Genomic DNA, 16,398 nt, shown 5'->3' on the forward strand with positions numbered 1-16,398 from the left:
GTGTTTGTCGTCAAGGAAAAAAAAAAAAAATTGAAAATTTTCCGCACAACTTAGCTTTTTTCTCGCCCTCCGGACTTCGGCTTTTGACTAAGCGGTTATGGCACCTCAGTACCCAACTTGAACTTAGCCAAAAGGCCGAGAAGCGATAACCCACAAATGGAACCCTGCAAACGCCGGGCCCCCGGGGGCCTCGACAGAACTCGGCGGGTTTGCAAAAGCCGTCTCCAACCCTTCCTCCCTCCCCAGCCAGTCAGTCAGTCGCTAATGCGTCTTTAAGTCACTATCCTGGCCCACCACCTCTGTCAATTTCTCTTGAAACAAGATCCCGGGCTCTGCAAGAAGCAAAGCCACTCCAAAAATATGTTGAACTCGTGTAACTATTCCTCTCCACGGAAGTCTTTAGTAAAAGGCGAAAGGCTTGTGCGTAATGAAGAGAAACCAGAGTTGTATGGAAGCCAGAGGTCGGGGCCCGAGACGCACTCTGTGCACTCTCGGCCGGGTTCCCGCGGGTGCTCCCGGAACCCACTCTTCCGAGTTTGAGGGCTGTGGATAAAAAGAGGGTCACAGACACAGAGACGACACAGAGACAGAGAGAGACAGAGACACAGAGACAGAGAGACACAGAGAGACACAGAGACAGAGAGAGAGAGAGACAGACACACAGAGACAGAGAGAGAGAGAGAGAGAGAGAGAGAGAGAGAGAGAGAGAGAGAGAGAGAGAGAGAGAGAGAGAGAGACAGACAGAGAGACACACAGACACACACACACACACACACACACACACACACACACACACACATCACTGGCCCAATTTTTTTTTTTTTTTTTTTTTTTTTTTTTTTTAACAAAAATGGCGGGAAACGGGGGACCCCATTGAAAAGCGCTTCGCCCTTCTTTCAGTTTGAATGTTTTTTTCCCTTCTCTTCTTCTGCTAGCTAGCTAGCTAGCTAATTAGCAACTAGCTAGCTAACTAGCAACTAGCAGCTAGCTAGCTGTTTACATAGCTTTGTGAGTTTGTACTTTTCCTTGACAACGGGAGAAGTAAGTGTTGCACCGTTCCCGGAGGTACTGCAATACCGGGTCGATGCGTGGAGCGGACGGAGCAAGCCCCATTTCCGACTCCCTGTTCAAAAAATCCATTTAATATAAGGTCCCCCGATGGGGGACGTATCAGATATTAAACTGATAAGAACAGATTTTTTTTTTTTTTTCCAAAAATATATTTATTACATTCAAAATCAAACAATAATCATCAATACATCAACTTAAATATCCACTATCAACAAAAAACAATTCTCCCAAACTAACAATCTATAACCAAAACCAAAAACCACTAACATATAACCAGTAACCTACACACTATCCAAATACGCCTCCTTCATACCACCAAAAGTCACCCAGTGCTCCCCTTCTCCTTCCTGGCCAGCTGTGACACCACCTCCACTCCTAAATCCCCTACATCACCCCCATCTCCCACCATCCCCCCCCCCGAACACGGCAACAGCACCCGGCACCAACCCCACACTCAGGTCCATCGCACCCCCTCCGGACTCCGAACCGGGACGTCACCCCCCCAAATAGGAGGTCCGACTCCCCCTCCATCATCCAACTTCTAGCCATACCCGGGAGGTCGAGTTCAGCGAGGGGTTTAAAAGATGACGATGAGGGGGCCCACGAGGGCCCCGCTATCTCCCCACCCCCAGTTCTGCCCCTCCCCCCTCCCACCTCTCCTCCTCCTGCTGTCCACCCGTTCCACCTTCTTTGTCCTCTTGTGCGGGGGTGTATTTACCAAAGGATATTGATATTTCTCTTCACACGTACTGTCTTCCAAATTCTTTCCCGTTTCCCTCTTTCCTTTCCCATTTCCCTCTCTACCAATTCCACCACCATCCCTCTTAATTCTTCCACCCTTGCCCTCACCGCTTCACTATTCCCCCAATCCCTCACACTCCTTCGCCCTTCCGCCTTTACTTCCGGACCCGTCCTTCTTTCAAGACCACTTCCGCCTCCTTCCTCTCTGTTGTTGTCTCCTCTAGTCTCTCCACTCTCACCGTCTCCTCGCTCTCCCCCATCACAGTCTCCTTCTTCTTCTTTTTCTTCTTCTTCTTTTCCTCCACTTCTACCTCCTTCCCTTCCACTATTCCGTCCTCCTCTTCTTCCATCCCGACCGCCTCTCCTTCTGGCCCCACCACCTCTCCTTCCATCCTGGCTCTCTCCTCCTCTTTTTCTCCTCCTCCCCCCGACTCCTTCTGCTCCGTGCTTCCACCCCTTTCTTCTGGCTCCTCTCTTCCTCGTCTTCCTCCATCCTCCGCACTCGCTCCCCCCCCAGCTGCAGACGCGTATGACCCACGCCGAGCCGGGCAGTCCCGCCACAGATGTGCTACCGAGCCACACCCGTGGCATTTCTTCGGCTCAGCACATTCCCCCGCCTCATGCTCACCCGATCCACAGTATCTGCACCTCCTTGTGCTGCACGAGGCGAGTGTGTGGCCGTGGGCCATACATCGCCTGCAGAACGGAGGCTGACGGGCATAATGTAACGTCCCCCTGTCAGCCCCCAGGGAGAACAACGCTGGAGGATGGAGGTAACCATCCATCCCCTTCGGGTCCTCTCTGAGGAGAGCCTGGAAACATCTCCTCCCATTCCAAAAGCCCAAGGAATCTATTACATGCCTTGAGGAGGAGACGCTATCCAGGTATCTCCCCAGAAAGGCCCTCACGTCCTCATCCTTCACATGCGGGTTATATATGTTTACTGTGACCAACCTGAAATTAGTTTTAGACAGGCTGGTCACCTCGTAATGGCACAAAGGTATCTCCTTCTCCATCTCTCTTGCCCTCCTCATGACCTCTTCATGCTTTGCCTCTGTGTGCAAAGTCACCTCATAGGCTCCTTCCCTCGGGTTGTCTTGAAGGCATAAAACTTCCTTCACTTCAAGTTTCAAAGTCTCCATCAAAACTCTTCTTCCGAAGGTCTCCCTTCCCAACGGCTCTATTTCTTTGTTCCTCCATTTGAACCTCACCGAATTAGTAATTCCAATTACTGGTACCGTCTCATTGCGCGCCATTCCCGAAACTGACTTTCAATCAGGAAAAAGAAAAAACTGCTCTCCAAAAGGAAGCCTCTGAAAAACCCAACAACAAAACCACCTTTGACGCCGGCAAACGTCAATACCTTTACCGCCCTCCTATCTCCGACCTTTTGACTCAGCGAGCTCTGGGGCACCTCGGTACCAAGCTTGATCTGAGCCAAAAGGCCGAGAAGCGATAACCCACAAATGGAACCCTGCAAACGCCGGGCCCCCGGGGGCCTCGACAGAACTCGGCGGGTTTGCAAAAGCCGTCTCCAACCCTTCCTCCCTCCCCAGCCAGTCAGTCAGTCGCTAATGCGTCTTTAAGTCACTATCCTGGCCCACCACCTCTGTCAATTTCTCTTGAAACAAGATCCCGGGCTCTGCAAGAAGCAAAGCCACTCCAAAAATATGTTGAACTCGTGTAACTATTCCTCTCCACGGAAGTCTTTAGTAAAAGGCGAAAGGCTTGTGCGTAATGAAGAGAAACCAGAGTTGTATGGAAGCCAGAGGTCGGGGCCCGAGACGCACTCTGTGCACTCTCGGCCGGGTTCCCGCGGGTGCTCCCGGAACCCACTCTTCCGAGTTTGAGGGCTGTGGATAAAAAGAAGGTCACAGACACAGAGGCGGCACACAGACAGACAGACAGACAGACAGACAGACAGAGAGAGACACACAGAGAGACACAGAGAGACACACAGAGACAGAGAGACACACAGAGACAGAGAGACACACAGAGACACACACACACACACACACAGACACACACACACACACACACACACACACACACACACACACACACACACTATCCTGGCCCAATTTTTTTTTTTTTTTTTTTTTTTTTAACAAAAATGGCGGGAAACGGGGGACCCCATTGAAAAGCGCTTCGCCCTTCTTTCAGTTTGAATGTTTTTTTCCCTTCTCTTCTTCTGCTAGCTAGCTAGCTAATTAGCAACTAGCTAGCTAACTAGCAACTAGCAGCTAGCTAGCTGTTTACATAGCTTTGTGAGTTTGTACTTTTCCTTGACAACGGGAGAAGTAAGTGTTGCACCGTTCCCGGAGGTACTGCAATACCGGGTCGATGCGTGGAGCGGACGGAGCAAGCCCCATTTCCGACTCCCTGTTCAAAAAATCCATTTAATATAAGGTCCCCCGATGGGGGACGTATCAGATATTAAACTGATAAGAACAGATTTTTTTTTTTTTTTTTTTTTTACAAAAATAATTTATTACGTTCAATGCCATTCATACTTACAAATCATAATTCTCATTCATACTATATACAATACACCATCACCAAACACCCAAACAAAAACAAACCTCAGGGGAGCATCAACCCTCCCCGTCATACCTAACCAATACCTGACCGCTTCCCTAACTCCCAGTCCCTAATCTATCCCCTTACAAATCTAACACTCCCAGCCCTAATCCCCCCTTCCACCTCTCCCGTGCCGCATGCTGCCCCCACTTCCTCTCCTCCCTCTTCATCCTCCCCCTCACATCACTTTCCACCCTCCTTACTATCCCTTCCACCCCCCAATCTCTCCCTGTCTTAACTAAATTCTGCCTGGCTTCCCACAGTCCCTTTTTAAAGAGACTCATGAGAAGCCAGAGCAGAAACCTGTCCCTATCGGTTCCTCTCGCTCTCCCTACGCCTCTCTCTAACCTAGCCCAAGTTACTACAAAATCACTCCTAACCAAACCTATCAACACCCGTGCCCTAGCCCATACCACTCCGGCAAAGGCACAGTCCCAAAATGCATGACGCACAGTCTCCTCCCTGCCACAAGCAGATCTTGGGCAGGTGGGGGATCGCGCCAAGCTATGCCGGTACATAATAGCACGTACCGGCAAGCACTTGTGGAGGCTCAACCAATTCAGGTCCTTGAGCCTGTTGTCCAGGCCCCGCGCCTGCACCCCCTCCCAGACCACTGACGAGATGCCCGCTACAGGCGCAGGACTCCCTGCCTGTCTGACCTCCTCGTACAGGTGCCTGTGATCTAAACCTACTCGGGCAACTTCAACCTCGGGGTGCGCACGCAGCCACTTGGCCGCATGGCCAAAGTGCCACGGCAGCTGTTCCGCCCGAGGACCCGCGTTAGACCACACCATTACGCTTCTCGCCTGATACGAGAAGAACACCCGCAGGAGGTAACCGGACGGGTGTATAACTGGATTCGCAAGCTCCGTCAACAGAAACGAAACAAAAATTGCGTCCAGCTTGAGGGGGAAATGTGGTATCCCCCTACCTCCCTCCCCGATGGGACAGAGCATGCGAGCCCTGGCGACCCACTCGTACCTGCCACCCCACATGAACTGAAACACGAGCCTCACTAGAGGCCTTCTCAGACAAGCCGGCAACGGGTAGATGTATGCCAAATACAAAAGAGATGGCAATACATCCACCTTCAAGACAAGGACCTTACCTATAAAAGACAAAGACCTAGCCTTCCACATTGCTAGCTTCCTCTGTACCACTGCGATACCCATGTTCCAGTTCAGCGTCGCTGAGCCGGAGGTCTCAAAGTGGACCCCGAGAATCCTCAGGGGCCCCTCGCAGAGAGATAACCCTCCGGGCACATCCGTCCTACCGCGCCATCTTCCGAAAAACTTAACGGAAGACTTTGCATGGTTAAGAACCGCCCCCGACGCTCGGGTGAAGTCCCCAATGATGGCAAGAGACCTTGTCAAGCACGAGTCCTTGCATAACAGCAAGGAAGTGTCGTCGGCGTACTGCGTCATCTTAACACGCAGCCCACCGCTTCCAGGGATCAACAAAACCTCCACCCCTGTGTCTGCCCTAATGGCAGCCCCCAGAGGCTCCATGTACAGAACAAAGAGGAGAGCCGAGAGTGGGCATCCCTGCCTGACCCCAGACGAGAGGTCAAAAACATCACCTAAATGACTGTTTACACTCACTCGGCACCCCGCTCCGACATACAAAGTACGGATCCATCCTATGTATTTCTCCCCAAAACCTAATCTACCTAACACCCTGAATAGAAAGGATCTATTCACGCGATCAAAGGCTTTCGCCTGATCTAGCGCTGCTACCATTAAAGGCATCCCTCTATCTTCAACCCAGGCGATGGAGTCCCTGATCAACTGTAGGTTCCATCTTATAGAACGGCCCTCTACCCCGCACGTCTGATCCTCGTGGACGACGTAGGGAAGGGCTGTGCGCAACCGGTCTGCTAAAACCTTTGCAAGAATCTTGTAATCTACGCACAGCATGGTCAACGGCCGCCAGTTGCCAAGGTCGGTTGCTTCCCCCTTCTTATAAAGAAGTGACAGCACACCGACTGCCATTGAACCCCCCGGGACCCCCGTCTCAAGGATGGCCTTCAAGACTTCGAGGACCACCGGTCCAAGTATACCCCAAAACTTGAGGTAAAACTCAGCCGGCAGCCCGTCCATCCCAGGCACCTTCCCTTTTCCCATCCTCCTAAGGGCGCTCTCAACCTCTTCTAGTGAGATCTGGGCCTCCATCACGTCTCTAATGTCCTCCGGCAATCGCCGGGACAAGTGTTCTAAAAACACGTTTCCCTGCTCTACATCTATCTCCCTTTCTTTAAAAAACCCTCGGAAATGATCAGTTGTCACCCTGACCATTTCCTCCGGTTTTCTAGCTATACTACCGTCTTCTTTTCTAATGCCATTCATTACTCTCCTACTCTGCCTGGCCCTAACCGACTTAAAGAACATAGCGGAACAAGTCTCATTATGCTCTAGAAAGCCGCTATGCGCACGCTCCAGGAAAGCTCGAGCCTTCAGCTCCTGCAGCTCCCTGAGTTGCGCCTTTAGGGCAGAGGATCTCTCCCAGTCAATCGACCCGCCGAGGTTGCCCGCCTCGTACTCGAGTTCGATTAACCTTTGGAGACGATCCACCTCCCTCCTTTCCTCCCTCTTTTTCCTTTTACAATAGCCTATTATAAAAGCCCTAATCCTCGCCTTAACTATATCCCACCACTCCAACACCCCCTCGCACATAGACCGGAGGCCGTCAAGCCTTCGAAAGAAACACAAAAATGCGTCGACGAAAGCCTGCTCCTCCAGTATATCCCGGTCTAGCTTCCAGTACCCCCTACCGAAGAGGCAGACTGGCGACCCCACCTGCAGAAACACCCCGTCGTGATCCGAGAAGAAGACAGGCAACAGCCGCCCAGACAACTGACCCAAAGACCTGGATAGAAAAATATAGTCGAGCCTCCGCGCAACCCCCCTGGAGTTGCGCCATGTAGGACCGACCATTACCGGAGTAGTATGCAGGCCGCCATCAACCAGACCATGGCAAGCCATTAGCCCGGTGATGGCGCCTGCACTACTGTCACCACCTACTCCTAAATCTATGTTGAAATCCCCTCCTATCACCAAGTGCCTATTTGTAACACACAGGGGCGCCAGACAGTCCACCATCTCCCTCCTGTCTGACGCCACCTGTGGTCCATATACCCCAATTAATCTATACCTAACTCCTCTAAACTCTACATCTATCCCCATTACTCTACCCTGCACTATGACAAATGTGCTCTCTACCTTAATTTCCCTATTCCCACACAAAATCCCTACTCCAGTTGAGTGCACCCCTCCTATGCCCCAAAAAGATTCCCCCTTATCCCACTCCCTCCTAAACCTATCCACATCCCCACCATCCCTCAGGTGAACCTCCTGTAAAAAACAGAAATCAAAACCCACCCCTTCTAAATAACAAAATACCGCCCTCCTTTTAACAAAGTCCCTTAACCCACGAACATTTAAACTAAGAAAAGAAACAGACATATTTTTTAACAATAATCAACAATAAAACCCAAAAACCCAAAGAAAAAACAGGAGACTCACCCGATGCTCCCCTGGTCCTTCTCTACCGGCAGGGACGTCCCCTCCTCTCCAGACGTCCCCCCGTCCTCCCCCATCTCTCCGACCCAGGATGCAGGCAAGGTGTTAGGTCTTGGAGTTTCCTGCATCCCGGGTCCTCCCCCAACACTCTCCCTGTAGGCTGCCTGTCCGAGAGTAGGGGACCCCATCCCCTCAAACAGGATCTGGGATTCCCCCCCAGACAAGCAGCCCAGATCCATGCCCTGGATCTCACCCTCCACCACCGGACCAGGAGCTGAGGAGAAGAGAGAGGTCAGACAAACACTACCCTCCCTCATCCCTCTCTTGGCTCTCCCCTCCCCATCTACACCCCCCCCTCCCCGTCCTGCCAAATCCGAGCCCCCTCTTTAAGACCCGCTTCTTTTTCCCTTTTTCGGTGTAGGAGGTAGCGGGGAGACACCGCCCCTCTTCCCCGCTAGCTCCTCCACCATTTCCCTCATCTCCTCCACCAGGAAACTTGACATACTATCCCCCCACTCCCTCACCCCCCCCTCCTCCCCCCCCTACAGGTCCCGCCACAGGCACCCCCTCCCCCCCCAGGTCCTGCCACAGGCACCCCTCCCCCCCAGGTCCTGCCAGGTCCTCCACAGGTCACCCCCTCCCCCCCCACAGGTCCTGCCACAGGCACCCCATCCCCTCCCCCACCACCCCCTCCCCTGTTGAGCCATCATGCCCTTCCACCGCCTTCTTCTGTCCTTCTCCCACGTCTTCCTTATCTTCTTCTTCCTCTCCTTCCATTTTCGCTCCTTTCTCCACTTCATCCTTTTTTCTCCTCCGGTCCAGTCTTCTGTGCCCGAGATGGCCCTTCGTCCCCCCCTCTTCTTCCCCCATCCCCCGCTCCTGCTCCCCCTCCAACTGCAGACGCGTACGACCTCTGGCGAGCCGGGCAATCGCGCCACAGGTGCTGAGTGGAGCCACACCCGTGGCACGCCTTCGGCTCGCCGCAGTCCTTGGCCTCGTGCTCCCCAGACCCACAAAACCTACACTTTCTAGTGCTGCACGAGGCCAGGATGTGTCCGTAGGCCATACAGCGCCTGCAGAAAGGGGGCTGACGCGCATAGTACAATGTCCCCCTGTCAGCCCCCAGGGAGAACATGGCTGGGGGATGAAGGTACCCTCCCAATCCCCGGGATCCTCCCTGAGGAGAGCCTGAAAACCTCTCCTCCCCGTCCAAAATCCCAAAGAGTCCTTGATGGGCCTTCCTGAGGAGACATTGTCCATATATCTCCCCAGAAAGGCCCTCACTCCTCATCCTTTACATAGGGGTTGTACATGTTGACCGTGACCACCCGGAAATTGTTCCTTGCCAAACTCTTCACCGTGTAATGGCACATCGGCCTCTTCCCGACACCTCCTTCACTCTTTTCAGGATCTCATCATGCTTTCTCTCTGTATAAAAGGCCGCATCAAAAGTTCCGTCCAAAGAGTTGCCTTGCAGGCAAAACACATCCTTTGTCGATCAGCTTCAGCACTCCCATCAGGATTGTTCTCCCAAACAGTTCTCTCCCCCAAGGTTCCATCTCCTTTTCGTTCCATGAAAACCTTACCGTATTAGCCAGTCCGATCCCTGGGACCGACCCACTTGATGAGGCCCTTGCCATCTCCGCAAGGAGACTGACACCGTCCTCCAGGAAAAAAGAAACCCCAAAAAAGGAGGGAAAATTACCGCACCAACAAAAAAAAGAGAGATTTGATATTCTTAATCAAATAATCTTTACCGCCCTCCGACCTACGGCTTTCAACTAGGCGAGCTGTGGGACACCTCAGTGTCAAGCTTGATCCTAGCCAAAAGGCCGAGAAGCGATAACCCACAAATGGAACCCTGCAAACGCCGGGCCCCCGGGGGCCTCGACAGAACTCGGCGGGTTTGCAAAAGCCGTCTCCAACCCTTCCTCCCTCCCCAGCCAGCCAGTCAGTCAGTCGCTAATGCGTCTTTAAGTCACTATCCTGGCCCACCACCTCCTCTGTCAATTTCTCTTGAAACAAGATCCCGGGCTCTGCAAGAAGCAAAGCCACTCCAAAAATATGTTGAACTCGTGTAACTATTCCTCTCCACGGAAGTCTTTAGTAAAAGGCGAAAGGCTTGTGCGTAATGAAGAGAAACCAGAGTTGTATGGAAGCCAGAGGTCGGGGCCCGAGACGCACTCTGTGCACTCTCGGCCGGGTTCCCCGCGGGTGCTCCCGGAACCCACTCTTCCGAGTTTGAGGGCTGTGGATAAAAAGAGGGTCACAGACACAGAGACGACACAGAGACAGAGAGAGACACAGAGACACACAGAGACAGAGAGACACACAGAGAGACACACAGAGACAGAGAGACACACAGAGACAGAGAGACACACAGAGACAGAGACACACACACACACACACACACACACACACACACACACACACACACACACACACACACACACACTATCCTGGCCCAAATTTTTTATTTTTTTTTTTTTTTTTTTTTTTAACAAAAATGGCGGGAAACGGGGGACCCCATTGAAAAGCGCTTCGCCCTTCTTTCAGTTTGAATGTTTTTTTCCCTTCTCTTCTTCTGCTAGCTAGCTAGCTAGCTAATTAGCAACTAGCTAGCTAACTAGCAGCTAGCAGCTAGCTAGCTGTTTACATAGCTTTGTGAGTTTGTACTTTTCCTTGACAACGGGAGAAGTAAGTGTTGCACCGTTCCCGGAGGTACTGCAATACCGGGTCGATGCGTGGAGCGGACGGAGCAAGCCCCATTTCCGACTCCCTGTTCAAAAAATCCATTTAATATAAGGTCCCCCGATGGGGGACGTATCAGATATTAAACTGATAAGAACAGATTTTTTTTTTTTTTTTTTTTTTTTTTTTTTTTTTCCAAAATAATTTATTACGTTTAACCATTCATACTTTACAAAATCATACTATTCATACACAATACACCATCACCAAACACCCAAACAAAAACAAACCTCAGGGGAGCATCAACCCTCCCCGTCATACCTAACCAATACCTGACCGCTTTCCCTATCTCCACGTCCCTAATCTATCCCCTTACTAATCTAAATCACTCCCAGCCCTAATCCCCCTTCCACCTCTCCCGTGCCGCATGCTGCCCCCACTTCCTCTCCTCCCTCTTCATCCTCCCCCTCACATCACCTTCCACCCTCCTTACTATCCCTTCCACCCCCCAATCTCTCCCTGTCTTAACTAAATTCTGCCTGGCTTCCCACAGTCCCTTTTAAAGAGACTCATGAGAAGCCAGAGCAGAAACCTGTCCCTATCCGTTCCTCTCGCTCTCCCTACACCTCTCTCTAACCTAGCCCAAGTTACTACAAAATCACTCCTAACCAAACCTATCAACCCGTGCCCTAGCCCATACCACTCCGGCAAAGGCACAGTCCCAAAATGCATGACGCACAGTCTCCTCCCTGCCACAAGCAGATCTTGGACAGGTGGGGGATCGCGACAAACTATGCCGGTACATAATGGCACGTACCGGCAAGCACTTGTGGAGGCCCAACCAATTCAGGTCCTTGAGCCTGTTGTCCAGGCCCCGCGCCTGCACTCCCTCCCAGACCACTGACGAGACGCCCGCTACAGGCGCAGGACTCCCTGCCTGTCTGACCTCCTCGTACAGGTGCCTGTGATCTAAACCTACTCGGGCAACTTCAACCTCGGGGTGCGCACGCAGCCACTTGGCCGCATGGCCAAAGTGCCACGGCAGCTGTTCCGCCCGAGGACCCGCGTTAGACCACACCATTACGCTTCTCGCCTGATACGAGAAGAACACCCGCAGGAGGTAACCGGACGGGTGTATAACTGGATTAGCAAGCTCCGTCAACAGAAACGAAACAAAAATTGCGTCCAGCTTGAGGGGGAAATGTGGTATCCCCCTACCTCCCTCCCCGATGGGACAGAGCATGCGAGCCCTGGCGACCCACTCGTACCTGCCACCCCACATGAACTGAAACACGAGCCTCACTAGAGGCCTTCTCAGACAAGCCGGCAATGGGTAGATGTATGCCAAATACAAAAGAGATGGCAATACATCCACCTTCAAGACAAGGACCTTACCTATAAAAGACAAAGACCTAGCCTTCCACATTGCTAGCTTCCTCTGTACCACTGCGATACCCATGTTCCAGTTCAGCGTCGCTGAGCCGGAGGTCTCAAAATGGACCCCGAGAATCCTCAGAGGCCCCTCGCCGAGAGATAACCCTCCGGGCACATCCGTCCTACCGCGCCATCTTCCGAAAAACTTAACGGAAGACTTTGCATACCTTAAGGGAACATTTCGACAATCACCGTATAGTTAGTGAGAAAGTCCCTATTGGAACTGTACGGTCCCTTACTAGACGTCCGAAAACATTTTAGAAATTCGGGGACGGCGTCGGGCCGAGCGGTAGGGCCAGACCTACCGGGAAGTCATCAAATGAACTTTGTCGGACATTCGGTTTTCGTTTAATAAAATAAACAAATTTTAGCCCATTTTTGCGCAATGCCGAAATATCCCACAAGAGGGCATAAGCAATCATATTGCTATTGGACAAAACATCACGAATCACGACGTGCCATATCTCGGAAACCGAAAATATTTCGAAGCCGAAACTTGGTGGGCGTAGGTTTGGCATTATGGGAAGATGGCCCCGAACAAGATGGCGTCTAGGCCTCAACGGTTTTTGAGTTATGGCCATATTTCTGGGATTAAAGGTCCAAAATGAAAATAGAGAAAAGATTTTTTCACTTCACGTCAAAGTCAAGGAGCCTCCGGTGTCAATAAAAAAAAAATCGGCCATTTATCTATCGTCATTTACGAGAAATCGTACGTTGACCAGATCGTGATGTTCAGATATAGGTGTTTTTTTTTTCAACGGTTACAGATCCAGTTGCAGGGTGTTCATACGAGTATTTTTAAAATGTGCTGCGGAGCTCTGCGACATTTCTGTGATTTTCTATGATTTTCTGAAATAACACACACTCACTAAACCCTCCGTAAATAACTCAGTTCTTAACGTAAAGACTTAAAACTCAGGATTCTGTAAAGGCATACCCCAATGAGGATATGAGTTTATTTATAGCTTCCTGTGCCAACCGGAAGTGCCATAATTGGTGTCTCAGGGGCTGTTTGGAAGGGTTAAAAAAATCAGATCTGTCCAAAACTTCATATGTGTGATTAGACAACCCCCATGAACTGTAAATCAGTCATTTTTCCCAACAGATGTCAAAGAAAAGCTCTCACACACACACACACAGCAAGGATGGAGTGACAAAGCGTGGTGTTTAAAGACACAGAGAGCAGGCAATGGCATAAACATAATCCCAAGGCAGGGCCGAGTCCAACGAGGTGCCCCGCTTGACCGTAGCTCACTCGGTCTGAGCGCAGCGACCATGAGAAAAATAGGCCCACAATGAAGCCTGCACCACAATGTCATTTGATTTTGGGTGACAGCGGCGGAACCGTTAGGTTTAGAAGGACAATTCAAACACAGGACTGTTCCTAAGGTCCTCCCGATCTGTGCAAGCCTAACCTTGACTGTGTGGCATTAACCTTTCACAGTTAAAAGAAGGTGTTTACAAAAAAACAGTGTGCATTGACTTCTCTCCCCATAGGAATACATTGCCTGCTCCCCTAAATACAACCTGGGGTCTTTATGGGTTATGAATGCTGTATGAACCTGTCTTCTATGACATTCCATCAGACCACTATGAGGTCTACCTGTGTCGATTCTAAGCTTCCTGGAGCAACCGGAAGTGGTTAAATTGACCCAAAAGGTATTTGGATGTACATCACCTCGAAAGGTGCCGAGGCCTCTGCATTATTCAACCCTGTGTAGATCAGTCAATTCTCAACTTAAAGACTTAAAACTCAGGATTCCCTAGGTTTCTATGTCAGTCAAGACATGTGTGTATTTATAGCTTCCTGTGCCAACCGGAAGTGCCATAATTGGTGACTCAGGGGCTGTTTGGAAGGGTTAAAAAAATCAGATCTGTCCAAAACTTCATATGTGTGATTAGACAACCCCCATGAACTGTAAATCAGTCATTTTTCCCAACAGATGTCAAAGAAAAGCTCTCACACACACACACAGCAAGGATGGAGTGACAAAGCGTGGTGTTTAAAGACACAGAGAGCAGGCAATGGCATAAACATAATCCCAAGGCCGTGCCGAGTCCAACGAGGTGCCCCTCTTGACCGTAGCTCGCTCGGTCTGAGCGCAGCGACCATGAGAAAAATAGGCCCACAATGATGCCTGCACCACAATGTCATTGGATTTTGGGTGACAGCGGCGGAACCGTTAGGTTTAGAAGGACAATTCAAACACAGGACTGTTCCTAAGGTCCTCCCGATCTGTGCAAGCCTAACCTTGACTGTGTGGCATTAACCTTTCACAGTTAAAAGAAGGTGTTTACAAAAAAACAGTGTGCATTGACTTCTCTCCCCATAGGAATACATTGCCTGCTCCCCTAAATACAACCTGGGGTCTTTATGGGTTATGAATGCTGTATGAACCTGTCTTCTATGACATTCCATCAGACCACTATGAGGTCTACCTGTGTCGATTCTAAGCTTCCTGGAGCAACCGGAAGTGGTTAAATTGACCCAAAAGGTATTTGGATGTACATCACCTCGAAAGGTGCCGAGGCCTCTGCATTATTCAACCCTGTGTAGATCAGTCAATTCTCAACTTAAAGACTTAAAACTCAGGATTCCCTAGGTTTCTATGTCAGTCAAGACATGTGTGTATTTATAGCTTCCTGTGCCAACCGGAAGTGCCATAATTGGTGTCTCAGGGGCTGTTTGGAAGGGTTAAAAAAATCAGATCTGTCCAAAACTTCATATGTGTGATTAGACAACCCCCATGAACTGTAAATCAGTCATTTTTCCCATAAAAATTCAAAGGAAAAATAAATCACACAGATACACAACTTGGATGGAGGGACGTATTGGGGTGTGTAGAGACTGACAGTGCCTCCAATAGTTAGCTTTGTTCGAGCTAAAAAAGAACCGTCAGACCTAGAGTTCCGAAACTTTAGAATCCTGTTCTAGACCTCAGGTAGATAGTGCGTGGTGAGTTACGGCGCTCTAGGAGGTTCTCGGACCGAGAAACAGCGTCGAACATTTGCAATGACTTCAATTCATTTTGACCATTACGAAAATGGCGACATTTAGAAATGTCCCAGAGACACAAGACTAGGTGCATTGTGACCGTCTCGGCCCATAGAGACAGAACCCAACATCTCGGTCCGATAGCTCATTCAAGGACCCCGTAGCAAGGCATTGAAAAAAGTGGATTTTCAGCACCAATTAGGCTTTTACTCGGACACCAAATGACCTATCGGGCCGAAACTCGGGATTCGGGGTCGCCTCACATAGGACTACACATAATGTCCGAACTGGCCCCGCAGCTAGAAAGTAACTATGTGTTTTATGGTTTTTTAATGTTTTGTACCGAAGGCCTTGTGAATTTTGGGCCAGCTCTGAAGTATGTTATACTTGGCTCCTAAATGAGTTGGGAAAAGTGGGTTTGGTGTCAGTTTGTATCAGTTTGGTGTCAGAATGATATCAAATTGACTGATGGACGGTGACTTGCAGGTGACTCTTGTCCATTAGCAATATGTTTAAGCGGTGAGGTACCATCACCAAAAGCGACATTCTGAAATCAACCCAAACGAGCGATGGAGAGGTACCAGTATCACTGCCCAGACATCCTATGTCATCGGGCCAGTCAATTTGGCATTCCTGCATGATTTTTATGGCATGACAAATTGGTGATGGTGACTGCCCAGTTAACCATATGGCAAATGCACAGTGACTTTGAAAGAGTGAGAAAAATCACCAAATGGACATTCTGAAATCAGCCCAAACGAGTGATGGAGAGGTACCAGAATCACTGCCCAGCCATCCCGAGGTCATCGGGCCAGTCAATTTGGCATTCCTGCAAGAATTTTTTGTGACTTTGCAAAAGTAAGGAACATTTGCAATATGTTTTAACAGTGAGGTACCATCACCAAAAGCGACATTCTGAAATCAACCCAAACGAGCCATGGAGAGGTACCAGTATCACTGCCCAGCCATCCCGAGGTCATCGGGCCAGTCAATTTGGCATTCCTGCAAAAATTTTCAGTGACTTTGAAAAAGTAAGGAACATTTGCAATATGTTTTAACAGTGAGGTACCATCACCAAAAGCGACATTCTGAAATCAACCCAAACGAGCCATGGAGAGGTACCAGTATCACTGCCCAGCCATCCCGAGGTCATCGGGCCAGTCAATTTGGCATTCCTGCATGATTTTTATAGCATGACAAATTGGTGATGGTGACTGCCCAGTTAACCATATGGCAAATGCACAGTGACTTTGAAAAAGTGAGAAAACATGACCAAATGGACATTCTGAAATCAACCCAAACGTCCAGAATCACTGCCAAGCCATCCCGAGTGAGAAAAATCACCAAATGGACATTCTGAAATCAACC

General features: G+C 50.1%; 5 non-coding genes and 1 pseudogene across 5 annotated transcripts; all 6 read right to left on the reverse strand.

Moving 5' to 3' along the window:
• Positions 1-328: 328 nt before the first annotated feature.
• Positions 329-447, reverse strand: LOC135529053 (U5 spliceosomal RNA). Its single transcript, XR_010453638.1, has one exon. It is a non-coding gene; the product is annotated as a U5 spliceosomal RNA (small nuclear RNA).
• A 596-nt stretch (positions 448-1,043) lies between these two features.
• LOC135529033 (U2 spliceosomal RNA) lies at positions 1,044-1,223 on the reverse strand (annotated as a pseudogene).
• A 2,227-nt stretch (positions 1,224-3,450) lies between these two features.
• On the reverse strand, positions 3,451-3,569 carry LOC135529054 (U5 spliceosomal RNA). Its single transcript, XR_010453639.1, has one exon. It is a non-coding gene; the product is annotated as a U5 spliceosomal RNA (small nuclear RNA).
• Positions 3,570-4,114: 545 nt separating this feature from the next.
• Positions 4,115-4,300, reverse strand: LOC135529039 (U2 spliceosomal RNA). The gene has a single exon (XR_010453631.1). It is a non-coding gene; the product is annotated as a U2 spliceosomal RNA (small nuclear RNA).
• Positions 4,301-9,942: 5,642 nt separating this feature from the next.
• On the reverse strand, positions 9,943-10,061 carry LOC135529055 (U5 spliceosomal RNA). The gene has a single exon (XR_010453640.1). It is a non-coding gene; the product is annotated as a U5 spliceosomal RNA (small nuclear RNA).
• A 548-nt stretch (positions 10,062-10,609) lies between these two features.
• On the reverse strand, positions 10,610-10,806 carry LOC135529042 (U2 spliceosomal RNA). Its single transcript, XR_010453632.1, has one exon. It is a non-coding gene; the product is annotated as a U2 spliceosomal RNA (small nuclear RNA).
• Positions 10,807-16,398: the final 5,592 nt, after the last annotated feature.

The sequence above is a fragment of the Oncorhynchus masou genome, unplaced genomic scaffold (assembly GCF_036934945.1).
Source record: "Oncorhynchus masou masou isolate Uvic2021 unplaced genomic scaffold, UVic_Omas_1.1 unplaced_scaffold_1082, whole genome shotgun sequence".
Lineage (NCBI taxonomy): Eukaryota > Metazoa > Chordata > Actinopteri > Salmoniformes > Salmonidae > Oncorhynchus > Oncorhynchus masou.